Source organism: Rhinoderma darwinii, chromosome 1 (assembly GCF_050947455.1).
Source record: "Rhinoderma darwinii isolate aRhiDar2 chromosome 1, aRhiDar2.hap1, whole genome shotgun sequence".
In the NCBI taxonomy this organism is placed as follows: Eukaryota; Metazoa; Chordata; class Amphibia; order Anura; family Rhinodermatidae; genus Rhinoderma; species Rhinoderma darwinii.
In genome coordinates, this window is record NC_134687.1 from 168,687,400 (window position 1) to 168,706,252 (window position 18,853).

The following is an 18,853-nucleotide window of genomic DNA, read 5'->3' on the forward strand; positions in this document are numbered from 1 at the left end:
TGTGCTTCTGAGGCCGGTGTTTCAGTCCATTATCACACTAGGGCCACATGTGGGATATTTCTAAAAACTTCAGAATCTGGGCAATAAATATTGAGTTGTGTTTCTATGGTAAAACCTTTTGTGTTACAGAAAAAAATGGATTAACATGGATTTTCTGACAAAAAAAAGAAATCTAAAAATGTCCCCTCTGCTTTGCTTTAATTCCTGTGAAACACCTAAAGGGTTAAGAAGCTTTCTAAATGCTGTATTGAATACTTTGAGTGGTGCAGTTTTTAAAATTGGGTGACTTATGGGGGTTTCTAAAATATAAGGCCCTCAATGCCACTTCAGAACTGGTACCTATAAAAATAGGTTTTGGAAATTTTCTTGAAAACGTGAGAAATTGCTGCTAAAGTTCTAAGCCTTGTAACGTCCTAGAAAAATAAAAGGATGTTCAAAAAACGATACCAACATAAAGTAGGCAAATGGGAAATGTTAATTAGTAACTATTGTGTGTGGTATTACTATCTGTCTTACAAGCAGATACATTTAAATTTAGAAAAATGCACATTTTTGCTAATTTTCTCTAAAGTTTGGTGATTTTCACCAACAAATACTAAGTTTATTGATCAAATTTTTCCACTAACATACAGTACAATATGTCATGAGAAAACAATCTCAGAATCGCTTGGATAGGTAAAATCATTCCCAAGTTATTACCACATAAAGTGACACGTCAGATTTTTAAAAATTGGCTGCGTCCACAAGGCCAAAACAGGCTCTTTCCTGAAGGGGTTAATAAAGCACATTTTATTCACCTCAGGGAATACAAAGGGATTGCATGGGAAAATTCATGCCTGTCCAATCTTTATTTCTGCTGACATCATATGTCTGGCAGTCCCAATGGACATTAGAGTTTTGCTGGATCCCAATGAAATTGACAGAATCTGTCAACCTTTGTTGATCACAGATATAAAGTCACAAAATGTTTTTTTAAACAGAAGTATGAACAATATCCAATAAATTGAGGACGGAACATATCGTAGTCCTAGATAAATTATCATTATTATTATTATTATTATTATTATTATTATTTTAACCCCTTTAGGACAGCCTGTTTTGGCATTGTGGCACAGACAATTTTTTCAAATCTGATGTGTCACTTTATGTGGTAATAACTTCAGAATGCTTTTACCTATCCAAACGATTCTGAGATTGTTTTCTCATGACATATTGTACTTTATGATAGTGGAAAAATGTGCTCTATAAAATCAATATTTATTCGTGAAAAACACAAAAATGTAGAGAAAATTTGCAAAAATGTAATTTTTCTAAATTTTATGTATTTGCTTGTAAAACAGATAGTAATACCACACAAAATTGTCGCTAGTTACCATTTCCCATATGTCTACTTTACATTTGCATCATTTTTTGAACATCCTTTTATTTTTCTAGGACATTACAAGGATTTAGAACTTTAGTAGCAATTTCTCACATTATCAAGAAAAATTCTAAAGGCTATTTTTACAGGGACCAGTTTAGTTCTGAAGTGGTTTTGAGGGCCTTATATATTAGAATCCCCCAATAAATCACCCCATTTTAAAAACTGCACCCCTCAAAGTATTCAAAACAGCATTCAGAAAGTTTCTTAACCCTTTAGGCGTTTCACAGGAAATAAAGCAAAGTAGAGGGGAAATTAACAAATTTCTCTTTTTTTTGCCGAAATTCATTTGTAATAAAAAAAATTGTGTAACACAGAAGGTTTTACCAGAGAAATACAACTCAATATTTATTGCCCAGGTCCTGCAGTTTTTATGAATATCCCACATGTGGCTCTAGTGCCCTAATGGACCGAAACACCAGCCTCAGAAGCAAAGGATTTTGGGGCCTGCTTATTTTTAGATTATATTTTAGGCACCATGTCAGGTTTGAAGAGGTCTTGTGGTGCTAAAACAGTGGAAACTCCCCAAAAGTCCCCATTTTGGAAACTAGACCCCTAAAGGAATTTATCTATGGGTATAGTTAGCACTTTGACCGCACAGGTATTTTGCTATATTTATTGGAGTTAGTCTGTTAAAATGAAAATCTACTTTTTTTATGAAAAAACATAGAAATTTGTAATATTTACAAGGAATAAAGAAGAAAATGCACCCCAACCTTTGTAAAGCATCTTCCCCCGATTACGGAAATATCCCATATGTGGTAATAAACTGCTATTTGGACCCACGGCAGCGCTCAGAAGGGAGGGAGCGCTATTTGGATTTTGGAGCGCAGATTTTGCTGGATTGGTTTTTAGTGCCATGTCGCGATTGCAACGCCCTTGAGGGAACAAAACAGTGGAAACACCCCAAAAGTGACCCCATTTGGGAAACTACACCCCTCAAGGAATTTTTCTAGGGGTATAGTAAACATTTATACCACACAGGTTTTTTGCAGAATTTAGTAGAATTAGGCCGTGAAAATGAATATAAACATTTTAGTCCACTAAAATGTTGAATTTTTTCATTTTCACAAGAGATAAAGGAGAAAAAGTCGCCCTGAATTTGTGGCGCAATCTCTCTCGAGTATGACAATAACCCACATGTGGTAATAATTTATTTTTTTAATAGAAATTAATTAACCTTTGCAGGACAGATGCTTTTTTTGCTTTTCCATTTTAGTTTTTCACTCCCCGCCTTCCAAACGCCAAACTTTTTTATTTTTCCATGAATTGAGCGGTGTGAGGGCTTATTTTTGGCAGGACGAGCTGTAGTTTTTATTGGTATGATTTTTTGGTACATGCAACTTTTTGATCACTTTTTATTACATTTTATTTAGAACTTTGGTGACCAAAAACAGTGATTTTGGCGTTTTAAATTCTTTATTTCTTATGGCGTTCATAATGTGCTATAAATGACAATTTTACTTTATTCTGCGGGTCGGTAAGATTACGGCGATACCATATGTATATAGCTTTTTAATATTTTGCAGCGTTTGCACAATAAAATCACTTCTTTATAAAATAATTTATTTTCTGTGTCACCATATTCTGAGAGTTGTAACTTTTTTATTTTTCAGTCAACAAAGCGGTGTAAGGGCTTGTTTTTTGCGGGACGTGTTGTAGTTTTTATTGGTAATATTTTCTGGTACATGCGACTTTTTGATCACTTTTTATTCTATATTTTGGGATGGGTGGTGACCAAAAAATAGTGATTCTGGCATTGTTTCTAGTTTGGTTTTTTTGCGGCGTTCACCGTGCGGTAAAAATAACATTATAGTTTTATAGATTGGGTCGTTACAAACGCGATGATACCAAATATGTGTAGTGTTTTTAATGGTTTCATTTTTTACCTATAATAAGAAACTTGTTATAGGAAAAAAAAATCTTTTATTTTTACACTTTTGTAAAACATTTTTATTAACTTTTTTTACTTTTTTCTTTACTTTTTTCTTTACTTTTTACTTTCTTTTTTTACCTGCAGCTCTGATCGCTGCTAGAATACATTACACTACCTAGGTAGTGTAACGTATTCCAACTGTCAGTGTGACATCACAGTCACTCTGACAGTTAGTCTACGAAGACCAGCCAGAGGCTGGTCCTCATAGGCTTCCGTACATGGCAGACCCGGAGGCCATTGTCTGGCCCCCGGGTGCCATCACAAGCATCAGCAGCCCCCATAATTGCATGGGGGCTGCTGATGTGCTACAAACCCCCTACATGCGGAGCCCCGCATGTAACGGGTTAATTGCCGAAATCACCGACAATGAGCCGCTGATCGGCAACAGTGGAGTGTCAGCTGTCAGGGACAGCTGACCTCCCGATTCCCGATGCACACTGTCACCGACACTGTCACAGATACTGTCATTGACAGTGTGCATCGCGAACGGCAGTGGCGTCCAGTCACCCTGACAGGAAGTCTATCAGGAGGCTGGTCCTGATAGGCTTCTGTTCATGGCAGACACGGAGGCTATTACTTGGCCTCGATCACCATGCTAGCCATCTGCAAACCTCACGATTTCATTGTGAGGTCTGCCGAAGTGCTAGAAACCCCTGAATGTGGTGATTGCAATCGATCACCGCATTTAAGGGGTTAATTGGTTAAATCAGCGGAAATAAGCCGCTGATCGGCATACGGTGGAGTGTCAGCTATCAGGGACAGCTGGCCTCCCGGTTCCCGGTGCACACTGTTGCCGACAGTGTGCACCAAGAACCACGCAGTAACTGTACGTCCCTTTGCGCTAAGGCACTGGCCACATGGATGCACAGTTGCGTCGTGGTGCGCCTAGGGGTTAATACTTTGTATTTAAATAGCAATCACTAGAATCTTAGCACATTTGCAGATATTTATTTTTATTTTTGTGTCCATTAGATATAACTAGCTGTCTTCTGCATTGCTTATTAGTCCTTATTTTTACTCATTATTCAATAGAGAGCTCGGAAGTGCAATCTGTTTTTTAGTTTCTAATGACTATTCAATTGCCTTTGAATCAGCAACCATTTTTTTACAGTTAATAAATGCCATTTTGGGTTGGTGATATTTGTAAAAACTTCTTTATTGAAGTAAGCGCCGATGGCCGCCAATACAAAAGCAGCATACGATCTGATGATGTACACAGTATCTCAATGTGCCCTCGCATAGTACAGTATAAACCAGGCATAGAAGAGTGGCATGCTAAGCGGTGGATTAATTACATAATGAGCAAAAAGAACAGGTTAATGATAAAAAAATATTTTAATATTTTTAAGTTATCTGGGAGACCTTTACAAGGCTATGGAGAATTATTACTTCTTTGAATCCACGCCATCTCCTACTAAGTCTCTTTTGTTATACATTATATTTTCCTTTCTTACCAAGTGCAATGCTGTTTGTTATAATAGGTTTCAACAATTTTCCATCCAATAAAATTAGTGCTCAAAAGATGATTTGCTAGGGCTTCATCTCTATATATGACAGTTGTGTATAGTGATGGATGGGAGAAGCAAGGCCAAATTAAGGATTCTTTATGATTCACGGCTGCATTGGGTTTCTGTGTATGAAATATATTTATTTTTCTTCTTTACTTTAGAACTTTGATGCTTTACAATAAATGACAATAGAATGCTAGTGTGACAAGGAATTTCAGCATATTACAAAGTAAATTATAAAGCTCACACTGTTTTGATTTAGTTGTTTTCAAAGGAAAATATATTCACTTTAGCCCTGTGGAAAACACAGCAGGGTTGAGAACATTTATCAGATTTATAGCTTATTGCATGGTGTTCAATAGTGAATGCATTTGCATAACATCTGAAATAATCATTAATTTGTTGCAGGAATTCTTCTAGCAGTTAAAAAGTGCCAATGAACTGCAATCAAAAAGGCAGGACAATAAATAATTATAGTTTTAGAATGACAGAAGAGAGGAAATTTCGGGGGAGATTTATCAAATTTAGTGCAAAGGAAAAATGCAGTAGTTGCCTGTAGCAACCAATCAGATTTCATTTCTTAGAGGGATCCTGGAAAATGAAAGCAGCAATTTGATTTGTTGTTTTGAGCAACTGCACCACTTGTCCGTCGCGCCAGTTTTGGCGCATCTGGAGTGTGTGTGTGTGTCTGTATGTCAAGCATACACCACACACAAATGTCAAATAAAGTCATGAAAACTTCTTCTAGCGCAAGACCATCTTTAGACAAGTTAGGGTCAAACATTCGATAATATAACAATAACAATATATCCTATTTAGCTAAAATGATGTGTTCACCTGACCATCACACCTATATGAGCTTGTTGGACATCCCATTACAAAAACATGGGCGGTAATATGGAGTTGGACCCCTTCTTGCAGCTATAGCTGCCTTTACTCTTCTCGGAAGGCTTTTCACAAGATATTTTGAGTGTGTCTATAAAAATCTGTGCTCATTTTGGCCAAAACAGCATTTGTGAGGTCAGGCACTGATGTTGGATGAAAAAGTCTGTGTAGCGCCCATGGCCGCGGGTCGTCGGGTTCACTCACCTCCCGACGCCCGCAGCCATGGATCTGTGAGCGCTGGCCTCCGTCTCCCTCCTAGGAGATGCCAGCGCTCACTTCCGCTCCGTCCGGCCGGGTCCCGTAGGGTGCGCGCGCACGCTCGCGCCCGCTCTTCAAGGGCCAGCGCGCGCACATGAAAACAATTATCATTAACCCACGTGATTCCCTGCCCTATAAGAATGCCCCAGCCCTCCTGATCCTTGCCTGAGCGTTGTTAGTCTTTCCCTGTCTGTCTCGCAAATGGTCCCTTAAGTGTCTCCCGTTCCAGCTGTTACCCGTGCCCTGTTACCGTTCCTGTATTCCGCATTGTTCCTGTGCCTACCCGTGTTCAAGTGTCATCTGCCACGTCAAGTGCCGTCTGCCACGTCAAGTGCTATCTGCTCATCGGATACTGCCCGCCACGTCTGGCGCCACTTTCCGCACCTGCCTCCATCCGTGCTGAAGCCACAGTCACCGCCCGGACTATTTCAGGTACCTTAAGCATTACTGTCTATCTTACTTTCACATAGACTGCGACCTGGTCAGCTGCCTCCCCGCTACAGCGGAGCGGCCTAGTGGGTCCACAAACCCAGTGACCGTGACAGTCTGGCTTGCCTTTGGCATTCCAATTCATCTCAAAGTTGTTTGATGAGGTTGAGGGCAAGGCTCTGTGCCACTCGAGTTCCTCAACACCAAACTCGTCAAACCATGGCTTCATGGACATTGCTTTCTGCACAGGAACAGAGTCTTGCTGGTACAGTAAAGGTCTTTCCACAAACTGCTGCCACGAAGTTAGAAGCATACAATTGTCTAAAAAATTTCTTTGTATGCTGAAGCATAAATATTACCCTAAATAAAACAGCCTTAGACCATTAGCCCTCCTTCACCAAATTTTATAGTAGCCACAATGCATTACGGTAGGTAGTGTTCCCCTGGCATCTGTCAAACCCAGGTTCATCCATCAGAATGGCAGATAGTGAAAAATGATTCATCACTCCAGAGAACACGTTTTCCATTACTTTAGAGTTTGGACATACTTTATACCACTCCAGCTACTGCTTTCCATTGGCTCTCAATGTTATTTGGTGGTATTTAAAAGGTTAAGAAAGTGTTTCAAATCTACTTTCACATATATTTCAAAAACTGTTCTCATCTCTTCGTGAATTTCTTTTTATCATTGTGTAGCATTTTTGTAGAAATGTTGTGGTGACTACTTCTCTATGTTGGAAAAATGTGACAGATTGATATCAAATTATAGAAAACGTTTTGTTTCAATCATTAACACTAAACCTTTGAACACAATTTTTCTTTAACAAACAAATGTTTTAGGTCATTTAAGGCAACTTTTAAATTGACTTTAATTATTATTATATTTTTTCTTTGAAAGATACAGTTTCTATGTATCCTATAGACATATAAGCTGCATCATTCCATCAAAGCTGATTCCATCAGGTCAGCTGGACTGAAAGCTGGCCCTACATGTCTCTGATACACACGCTTTTCAGGTCAGGTAACTAGTTCAACTTATATGACCTGGTGACATATCCTCTTTAAGCATAACTTCATCCAACATGAAAACCCGACAGCACTTCTGAATACTTACGGATGTAGCAATCTTTAACTTGTCTCTTAACGTGCTAAATACACTGTTGCAAGAAACTACTTTAACTTGACTTTTTCAATTGCTTTTAAATGGCTTTTGTTGTGTGTAGAGTCATGTTAAACATTTCTACATCTATATATGCCATTACTGAATGCAGACATTTCACATAGCCCAGATATGTGTGCTCAAGAACATTTCCTGCCTTTAGTTTATATGACAGGAAGTAGCTAACAGCTACCGTTGTCAGCCATATTAGCTCTCAAGAAGCTAAATTAGAATTAGAATTTAAATTAGCTAATGTTCTAATTCTCTAAATTCCCTCTTAGCTTTTCTTGACAGTCAATCACAGTGAGAGAACATATACAGATATATGTTTGTAAGGCATCTAACATAATCTGTGATCAATACCCAGTGACACACAGATCTAATTTATAGCCAACTATGTTGGGTGACTTCAATGTTACACAAAGGCTTGCACAGTAACGTGTGTCAGGGTTTGGCATCATCCAGGTGACCGTCATTACTTAGGGTAATAATTATATTACTTTTCATAGCCTTGATCTTCATGTTATACTGTTTCATGCACTATTGAACTCTACATATGTACTAATATGTTATTCTTTGCTATAACATTAAAGTGATATTAACTCAATTGAAGTGTGTCCATGTGACGTTGCCAGCGGTGTCTCCAGTTTGACTATTCATTATGGTTAATATATTTATAACATACATTAATACAGATAAATTTAAATTATTACTGTGCCTTCTATACACTCATTTTTTATATAGGTTTATTGCCATCGATGTTAAGCTGAAAGGTTTTTATGCATGAAAAGACAGATGAGATATATGATTTTTTTTTATATCTATATGCAGGCTCAATGAGCCTGTGTAAATCCATATTCAGTCTGTCCCCATTAGTGAAAGCTTTGTGTTTCAGAATTTAATAGATTTAACAAATTTGAGCATTCTACTAATAGCTAAAACCTACCATTTTATCAGTAGGCTTTTCATACTGTGCTCTTTTCATTTCGGTCAGATTTTTGTTTTTATTTTTTTTATAAAATTTGACCAATTACAATATTTTAATAAATATACACCAATAAAAATTATCAAAAAAGGATATGCAAGTCTTGAAATTAATTCTACATTAAGAAAGAGATCAGTTCACCACAGATTCAAAAACACCAATTCCAAAATGATGGGGCTGCCCTGGTTTGGTCTCCAAGATTCAAATGAATATAAAAATATTTCTATTGCAACATAATTTAAAAAGCCGACATCCAGAAAAAGCACCCACTCTTATACGTTTCAGGCCAGTAACAATCCTTAATGGTTACCTTAATTTAAGTACCTACTGATCCATCTTCTACATCATATATTTGTAGTACAGTATATCAACAAACTTCTATGCTATTCTTAAACATTTCTGGGTTAATCTCATCATTAAAGATTGGTAGAGAAGAAACTTCAGACACTGTATATATTTAATCCATTAGGGATTTTAGATATGAAGTTTTTGAAAAGTCACCATACATGCTGTATTCTATCTTTTCACATCTGGGATTGCTATCCTTCTTCTCATTTTTTTATGACCCAACCTAAGATTCTTAGATTTTTATCTTTCAATATATTTTCAAAAATATATATTTTCAGCTTCAACAAAAATGGCAGTGATTGCAAGAAAAAAACGAATCTTGGCAAAGCTTTTAATTCTTTCCAGCCAGAGAGGAGGATTGGATTATTCGTAATCTTGTTTTTAATATAATATATAATTTAGTTGATATATATTTTTTCATAATTTATTTAAAAACAAACACCATGTTAACCCCTTAATGACACACCACATACATGCATGTTTTAGCCGTTAAGGGGAAGTATGGAGTAGGCTCACGGGCTCAGCGCGCTCCATACTCAGCGGGTGTCGGCTGTGTAATAATGTCGGTCAATCTCGACCGCAGAATTAATTTTGTTGGAATGAGGGAGCGGCCTCTTACAACATACCATCACCCCCCCCCCACGATGCGATCTTGGTTTGCCAATGGTCGTCATGGCAGCCTGGGGGCCTAATGAAGGCCCCCATTAAAGTAAATGGGGCAAAAGGCTGCAATACCTGTGAATCACCGCTAAATGTGTGTCGACGACTCACAGTGCACAAGATTAAATGAAGGGGAGGCAGCGCTCGTATGACACCTTCAAAACAGCTGATCGGCAGGGGTCCCGAAACTCGGACCTGACCCATCAGCTATTGTTATTTTTAGTGGCTGAAAAACCCCTTTAATAGTTATTAATTTTAAAGTATGAAAGAGCATCCCAAATTGTTTAAAAAACATCATTACTCAATCTAAGGATTTCTTGGATTACTCAAAATCGAATTATATCATCAGAAAAGAGACAATATTTTTATTCTGCTTTACCTATAATTTGTTAATCCCCTAAATCCCTGGAAGTTCAAACTGTAATGTGTCAATGGCTCTTATGCGAATTAAAAACAATAGGCCAAAGGGGCACTCTTGTTTTGCCCCTTGTGTTATCCTAATACTATATGATCGGATTCGATACCTGATATGTATATTTATAAGTACTCTCAATTAATGTTGTTATGTTATTGTTAAAACCCATATCATTTATGACCTTATTAAAGAGCCAGGTCTGAGAAATATCAAAAACCCGCCAGCATTAACTGTTACTATTATTATATCTTGCTGTTTATCAGATTATTTTCTGCCTAATCAAGACACTAAGTCTTCTCTTAACAAATCCAGGTTAATGTATCGGTATAAAAAAAAGTGCAACTATTATAATTTATTTACTATTAGATAGGTATTTGACATCTTTATACATCATAGATAATTATCTATATTACAGAGTACATGATTAATAATATGTGTCAGGATATCTAATATTTCATCTTTCATGAGCTTATAAAAGTAATTTGTATAGCCAAAAGGATACGTGAGCCTTTGATGATGCTAATTGCCTATTTACTCAACCCACTTGTTTAAATTATGACTGTTTAAAAAGAAGCTGGATTTGTAAAAAGGGATTTGGAGCTCTGTAAAGGAAAACTGAGCTCTGCCCCTTGTAAATATATATTAGAAAATTAATCATTACAGAATTATGAACCTATTAAAATTAATAAAACACAATGATGGGTGCAGTTTAAAGATCTAGTCCAACAAACCTAGGTACTGTATGTGTGATGTTATGCTTATGGAACACTATTATTTTAGGTTCGCTGGGGTTTGCGGTCACTATACTCTACCTGAGTGTAGCAAATGGGTTTTCTATCCAGACAGCAGAAGCAAGAATTATTCGAAAAAGTATAAGAAAACAGTCGGTTGTCAGAAATTTTTTTGATCAAAAAGCATACTGTATACATGATTTTTTTTTTTTTTTTGTGCTTTCTTGTCTTTTTTTTTTTGTAACTTCAAACTTTGGTATTTTGCAGTTATTTCTACCAATGTAATGACAATTTGACAATTTTTTGTTTTAAAACGTATTTATTCATTAGTTTCATGCAACATGTTGTGGATGATGTAAATCAAACTTTTTCATTCATCATAATAAACAGTGTGTGTGTCTGTGTGTGTATGTGTGTGCGTATTTATATTTTATCCTTTTTCAGTCTGTTTAGTAGGACTTTTCACATTTTAAATTTAATAAGTGCAAACAAGCTGAAACTAAGATAAAAGTATGTGCATGGGTCCATTTTTTTTAACCTTAGACATGTAGGCTAAAATAAAAAGCTACTCTAATGTCTATTTTAATTTCAGATGTTTAAGATGCAGAAATGAAACAGATGTCATGCATTTCTGTCACCTAGGATGAAATAAAGATCACTGCATTAATCTTGTTACACTGTTCTGCGTTTAAAGTCATGAAATCAGATCACAGCTTGGTGCGGATTAAAAGCAAAGCTGCTATCACATAAATATGTAGATGATAAATACAATCTTTTCAATAAGGCAAGCAACTTCAAGGTGTTCCATTTTGGTGCCTGAAGCTGTTTTTGCTAGGCCAGAGTTGTGATCAGTGATAGCAGCATCGCCGCATTGTCTAAAGGTAGGATAAGGCTCAATTTACTGCTCTGTCCATCACAAATTTTTAATACTGCGAATATGTACAGAATGCTTAGATTTACGTCTGTATATAAGCACAAGCCACCGCAAGCACAGTTGGAAGTCAATGGCCCACATTTATTAAGCAGTGTATGGAAGGTTCTACAATGCCACATGTGCAATTTTTCTCATTGATCTCCAAAAAGTGTGCATAGTCTGCTCACATGATTACCCACTTGTCCTCCGTGCACACTGATATATTAAACATGTTTCAAACAAGTATATTGCTATGAAGGACACTGAGTAGATGCTATCAGTTAAGTTAAACTCTAAAGAGGATTTAGTTACAAGGTTCTCTGAATCAACCTCTGGTAAACTTTACATAATCCAGCCACAGGTGCCAGGTTTTGAGAAATACACCCCTGTTACTGTTTTCCCAGACTGCCAACTTTTCCATTCTACAAATTTGTTGAACCTTATCTCTCCACAGTGAAATAATCAATTTGGCCACTGTGATCAAGTGAGTAGTGAGATCAAATTTAGGCAGATGATAAGGTCCAGGCGTCCACCAGAGTAGAATGAGCTCCAGAGTAAATTTAACAGTATTAGAGCATATAAGGTTTACCTTGTCATTAATATCAGACAAATAGGATCTAATTTTAGGGCAGTTCCACCATACTGTATACATTTGAAATCGTACCATTAGATTCACTACACCTCTAGCAAGTATCGAAATCCAGTAGCCCAATATGATAAAGGAAGTCAGGAGTCCTATACCACCTGGAGACTGTTTTATAAGTGCTCTCTTGAATGCATATGCATCTAGAGAATCCATGAGAATTTGCAAGAATATGCATTATGTCTTCCCTAGTAAAGATGATATTTAGCTCCTTTTCCCATGCAAGCATAAATTTGGGCTTCTCAACTGTGAGGCTCAACAAAAGTCCTTGATATAGTTTTGAGAGCATCTTCTTAGAAAAAGAAGGTAATAATAATAAGTTTTTAAACCAGGTGGAATCTCTCCGTTTGTCCTTAAAGAGGCTCTGTCACCACATTATAAGTGCCCTATCTCCTACATAAGGAGATGGGCGCTATAATGTAGGTGACAGCAGTGCTTTTTATTTAGAAAAACAATCTATTTTTACCACGTTAGGAGCGATTTTAGCTTTATGCTAATTACTTTCTTAATGCCCAACTGGGCGTGTTTTTACTTTAAACCAAGTGGGCGTTGTGGAGAGAGGTGTATGACGCTGACCAATCAGCGTCATGCACTTCTCTTCATTCATTTAGTCAGCGCATAGGGATCCTGCTAGATCACTATGTGCTATCTTATACTGACACATTAACGTTACTGAAGTGTTTAGACAGTGAATAGACATTCCTTCCAGCCAGGACAGGATGTCTATTCACAATCCCGACACTTCGCTAACGTTTCTGTGTGACTTACAGCAGAGCAAGAGAGAGCGAGATCACGCTGCAAATGACAGGTTACAGCGATATTACGCTTTGCTCTGCTGTAAGTACCACAGAAACGTTACCGAAGTGTCGGATTGTGAATAGACATCGTGTCCTGGCTGGAAGGAATGTCTATTCACTGTCTAAACACTTCAGTAACGTTAATGTGTCAGTATAAAACAGCACATACTGATCTAGCAGGATCCCTATGCGCTGACTAAATGAATGGAGAGACGTGTATGACGCTGATTGGTCACTGATTGGTCAGCGTCATACACTCCACTGTACAACGCCCACTTGGTCTAAAGTAAAAACATGCCCAGTTGGGCATTAAGAAAGCCATTAGCATAAAGCTAAAATCGCTCCTAACGTGGTAAAAATAGATTGTTTTTCTAAATAAAAAGCACTGCTGTCACCTACATTATAGCGCCCATCTCCTTATGTAGGAGATAGGGCACTTATAATGTGGTGACAGAGCCTCTTTAAACAAGGACAAAAAGGAAGAACCATAAGAACTAAAATTGAGGTGTTCTAAAGGTGTTGGAGGTGTGATCTTCAACTTGTGTATCAGGGAAGGAATCGGTTTAGGGATCCGAGTCTTTAAAAAGTTCATGTACTGTGAGAGACTGCAATTCTCTCCAATGTAGTGGGGTTTAAAGAGGGCTACCTTTCAAGAGCACAGGTAACAGACTAAGAGGGATTACTGGGGAGACCTAGATTGAGGCTGCCATATTATGAATAGTCCTGAAATAGGATTTAATGGTATCCCTAGTGAGACTACTATGGATAGAACTTTGTGCTAAATGGGAAATATATTTTATATATATCTATAGCAAGAGCTCATTCTTAGTTTTCAGTAGGCATTTTTCTAGACAAATATGCAGTTTTGTATCTTTATAGCTAACTAATTCCAACCATCTAGATAATTGTGAGGCTTGATAATAAACAATGAGATCTGGTAATCCAAACCCAGATTGAGTCACTGTTAATTGTGGGATACCACAGGGGTCATAATTCTGTTATTATTATTTTTTATATGTATATATTTATTAATGACCTTGTATAGAGATTGTACAGTAAAATGTAATATTTTTGCAAATAATATTAAACTGTGCAAAGTAATTAACACAAAGGAGGACAGTATTATGTTATAAATGGAGTTGGATAAGTTTAAATCTTGTGCAAACAAGTGGCAAATTTGGCTTAACATTGATAAATGGAAGGCTATGCACTTGGCAAGTGAAAATGCATGCCAACATCACTTACTTAATAAACAAACAGTGGGTAAAACTGACATGAAAAAGGACTTTACTGTAGCAACCATTATCAAAATGGGGGTTATTAACCCAGAAAGATAAAAATTGGGGCTACTAACCCCCTAACAACCACCCATGTCTTTTGACGGCAGGTGGTGCAGGTGCTTAGTCTACAGCGACGTCTTTTGGTGTCACTGTAGAAGAGGCTGATGAGCGCTCATCCTCTAAGCAGGAGCTGTAACTTACAGCTCCTGAACTTAGAGCAGCCTACTGAACACAGCTGGGATCGGAAGACATTCCAACCTCAGCTGTTTAACCCTTTGATCGCCGCGGCCCGTTACTGCGGTATGATCAAAGGGAACTCCCCTCTTTGATCGTGTCACTGGAAAAATAAATAAAGATAGAAAAATGCCCTCCCCCCAAAAAAGGCATTATTTTGAATAAAATATATTTCATTGCCCCTCCATTACATAAATCCAAAAAACCTACACATATTAGGTATCTACACAACTGTAATAACCCATAGAATTGATTAAACAGTTATTAGCAAGAAACGTGATCAAGTTAAAAAAAAAAAAAAAAAAAAAACATTGCAGAGAATTGCTTTTTCCTATATTCAGGGCGTAAAAATAAATTATATAACTCATACAGTGAATTTTTTCTACTCCCAAACCACGTAAAAGCATAATACAATTTGTCTCACATAAAACAAGGCCTCATACAGCCACGTCAATGAAAACATAAAAAAGTTATGGCTGCTGAAAGGCAGAGAGGCAAATACGGAAAAATGTAGCTGGTCATTAAGGCCTTTTCAGGCCCAGTCATTAAGGTTTTAATTTTAGAAAAAAGACAATTGACGGGTGACCTAACAACTATATATGACTATATCAAAGGTGATATATTTATACACCTTGGATTGTAACCATAACAATAGGACATCCCCTATATCTATAGTAAAGAAGGTTTCCACACCAACATACGGATATGTCCTTCCTTACCTTTCCTCTGATGTGAATTCCAGCGTATTAAAGGAACAGTGTCATCAGAAATTATATTTTTATATGTTAAAAATGTTAGTGCTTTATTAAAAACTTTTATATTTATTTGTGTGTTTGTGTTTTACTTTTTCTTATTTTTACACTTTTTCTTCCCTATGGGGGCTGCCATTTTTTGTTCCATTTCTGTGTGTGTCGATTAACGACACATACAGACATGGAATACGGCAGCCACAGTCCCATAGGGACTGCGAACGGCTCCCGTCCCATTGACTGCAGTGTACGGCATCTGTGTGGGAACTGCGCATGCGCCGCTCCCACACAGTCCTATTCGAAATTGGCGCCGTCCGGCGCCATTTTCCTGTGGACCGGAAGTCGCGGCCGGACAGTAATATTACTACTTCCGGTCGCGGCTTCCGGATTTCTGCACTTGCACCAGCGGCAGCAAACGGAGCGGACGGGCCGGAGGGAGCCGCGGCGGCAGGAGCAGGTAAGAGATTTCAATGTATGTTCGTGTTTGTGTGTGTTTACTACTGTATGTAAACCTACTACACTGTGGGTTACCTTAAAAAATGGCGACACACAGTGTAGGAGGTTACACCGTTCAAACCCCTCGTTTATCCCGGCACTAGCCAGGATAAAGGAGGGGGGGGATGCTGAGAGCTCACTAGAGCGAGGGCTTTTAACCCAATGTTGCAATGCTGCAATTTTGGGAACAGCTCCATCTAGTGACCAAAAATGGGTAGTATTATAAATTAGAAATAATTTATAATATTTCCTGAACTCGTGCAAAAAAATAAAAAAAATTTGAACAATGTTTAACCACCCACACACTAAATGTTTAATTTTTTTAAAAAAAAACATGTTTTTCTGGCAACACATTCCCTTTAAGGGGTTTGCTAGCATTTTGCAATATTGTTTTGAATTTTTTTCCATGAGAAATTGTAGACCTTAACCTAATTCAAGCAAAGGGTGGACACATCTGCAAGGTTTCTTTACCAAAAGAGCTGTCATGGTTAACTAATTGAAAGAGTTTAAAAGGAGCCTGTATGGCTTTCTTAAATGTAATAACAAGTTTTGGGCACTAGATTACTAGAGATGGGTCGTTGAGTCAGGGATACATTCTGATGGGGGTTTTTGCCTTCCTGTGGATCAACATTGCAGGAGAATAGTCTGAGCTGAATAGACATGTCTTTTTTCAGCCCTACATAATATGTTACTGTGTTAAAGGGAACCTGTCACCAGCATTTCACCTATTGAACTTTACTTATCCCTCACTGGCTGCTGTTATCAAAAGTTCATTACCATTATCCCCTCTCCTAAACTTCTCCTCCGACTGTAAATAACAGCCTGCAAACATTTTGCGCCTTTTATCGTAATAATCCGTGTCCCTTGGTGTGCACACACCAGAAGAGGACATCAATGCACAAGCACGGGATTTTGTGTGCTGGGGGAAGGCGAGGAGCTGTCAATCAAAAGTAAGGAGGCGGGGTAAACTCGGAAAGACTTGAGGAATGAAGATATGACTCTTTTCAAATGAAGATCTGACTCTTTTCAAATGAAGATCTGACTCTTTTCTGCTCAGTAGCATACGGTTAGAGAACACTAAAAAACTGAATACTAAAGCTACAGAGCTGATTAAGAAGACAATTATAGGTTATATAGAAATGATTTTTCACCCACTACCACCAGGTATTGCTGGTTTAATAGGTGAAATGCTGGTGACAGGTTCCCTTTAATAACTACTGCATAAATAATAGAACAAACAAATTTATTCTCTTCTACTAAAAATCAAATACATGATACATTCCCTTTAAGCAAGTTTAACCCAAACATGACATTTTTCTTGTGCCTCTTTTTTCATTAGGTCAAGGAAGTGAAATAACGAATTAAGAGTATTCATTTCATGCCACTTATTTAATATTTTTTTTCTAATTAGATTTTACATTAAGATTTATATTATAATTATAGTGTATGTTATAATGTATTATATTTTTATAAATGTTATATTTTTATATTTTTATTTTTAAATTGTTATTTTATATTAGATTCATGTTAAATTTACAAAGATATTACAAATGTTGAGCAAGATTACTGAGAAGTACACCGAATTGAATACATGGTCCGGGTATTGAATGTACCACTGATCCTTAGAACTAAGAGGCTGCGGTGCACTGCTGAGAGCCATTACCCTTAGCACCTGTCTGCTTTTCTCATGTCTCTTTGGAGAGTTTTGTATGGCCAATAGACAGTATATTGCCCAATTACACTTCTAATGAAAGCTGTTGGGAGCCAAAGGGGCATGATACTCATCAGCGCACCCTAGCCTCTTTGTTCTAGTGACCAATAGACCCCCAGTCTACTTTAGTAGACATGTCTCTATGAGGGTTTTTAAAATGGATAAATGGATTTTAAATGTCAGACCAAGGCTGTGTTCACATCACGTATAAACAATATGTTTAGCATGTTCATCAGGATATCTTATAGCACATACGCCAAATGTATCCATAGGGACCCATTGACCCAATGTATGCTAGGGAGATATGCATCCCATCCTTTTTTTTATTGCTGTGTGGAATAGCATAGTAGGCTATAATATTCCATACAGAGACATCCAGTAAAAAACATAAATAAAATAAAAATGTATCGCGTGATATACTTTTTATTTTTCCATGGAACTGTAACGTCTATGGCCACGGTCCGTTGTTCTGCCTTATTCCCCGACGGCCGTGGCCATGGACATCTTACCTGCTTGCAGCGTCGTCCAGTGTACCTTGTTCCTGTATCCCGTATCCTGTTTCCGTGCTAGCCAGTTCTAGTGCCGTGCTGTGCTGTTGCCATGCTGTGCTACAGTTTACGCTTGATCTGCTACGCCTCACCTGACGTCTTCCCGCCGCCTGGTCCTGGACGTGCCTGCCTCGTTACTGCCTACGATTGCCTCAGGTATCCTCGCTGAACTATAGAACTCTGTACTTACCTGTTTGGCCAGCTGCCATCCCGCTACGCGGTATGGCCCAGTGGCTTACATCAGAGCCTTTCCGACTGGAGAAAAATACTGGAAATACTCTCAACTAATACCTGACGAAAGCCTCTGAAATTATATGAACCAGCCTAAAATTGTTTTTGAATTTTTTTATTTTTTATTTTTTTTAAATGAGGCTTGTTCAACCAAGTTCCCAGTGAGTTTCCCTGTACCCTGGTTCTCTGTTTCCTTCCCTTCTGCCTTTGTCTGGATTTCCCGTTGTTGACCTCTGCCTGAACTTGACTATCCTTGCCTGCCGCCTGCCTTGACCTATTGCTATACATACCCGCTATGACGCCTGCCGCCTGCCTTGACCTATTGCTATCCATATCTGATACTGCTGCCTGTGCTGACTTCTGCCTTACCATCCGACCTCCTCTAACCCGCTGTGTCAAGTGTTGCCCTGTGTTCCAAGCACCATCTCCCAGATGACACAGAGGATCCACAAACAAACCGGTGAGAACCGTTATACTCAGTACATAAATACAGCACCAGAACAAAGCTCAGTACATAA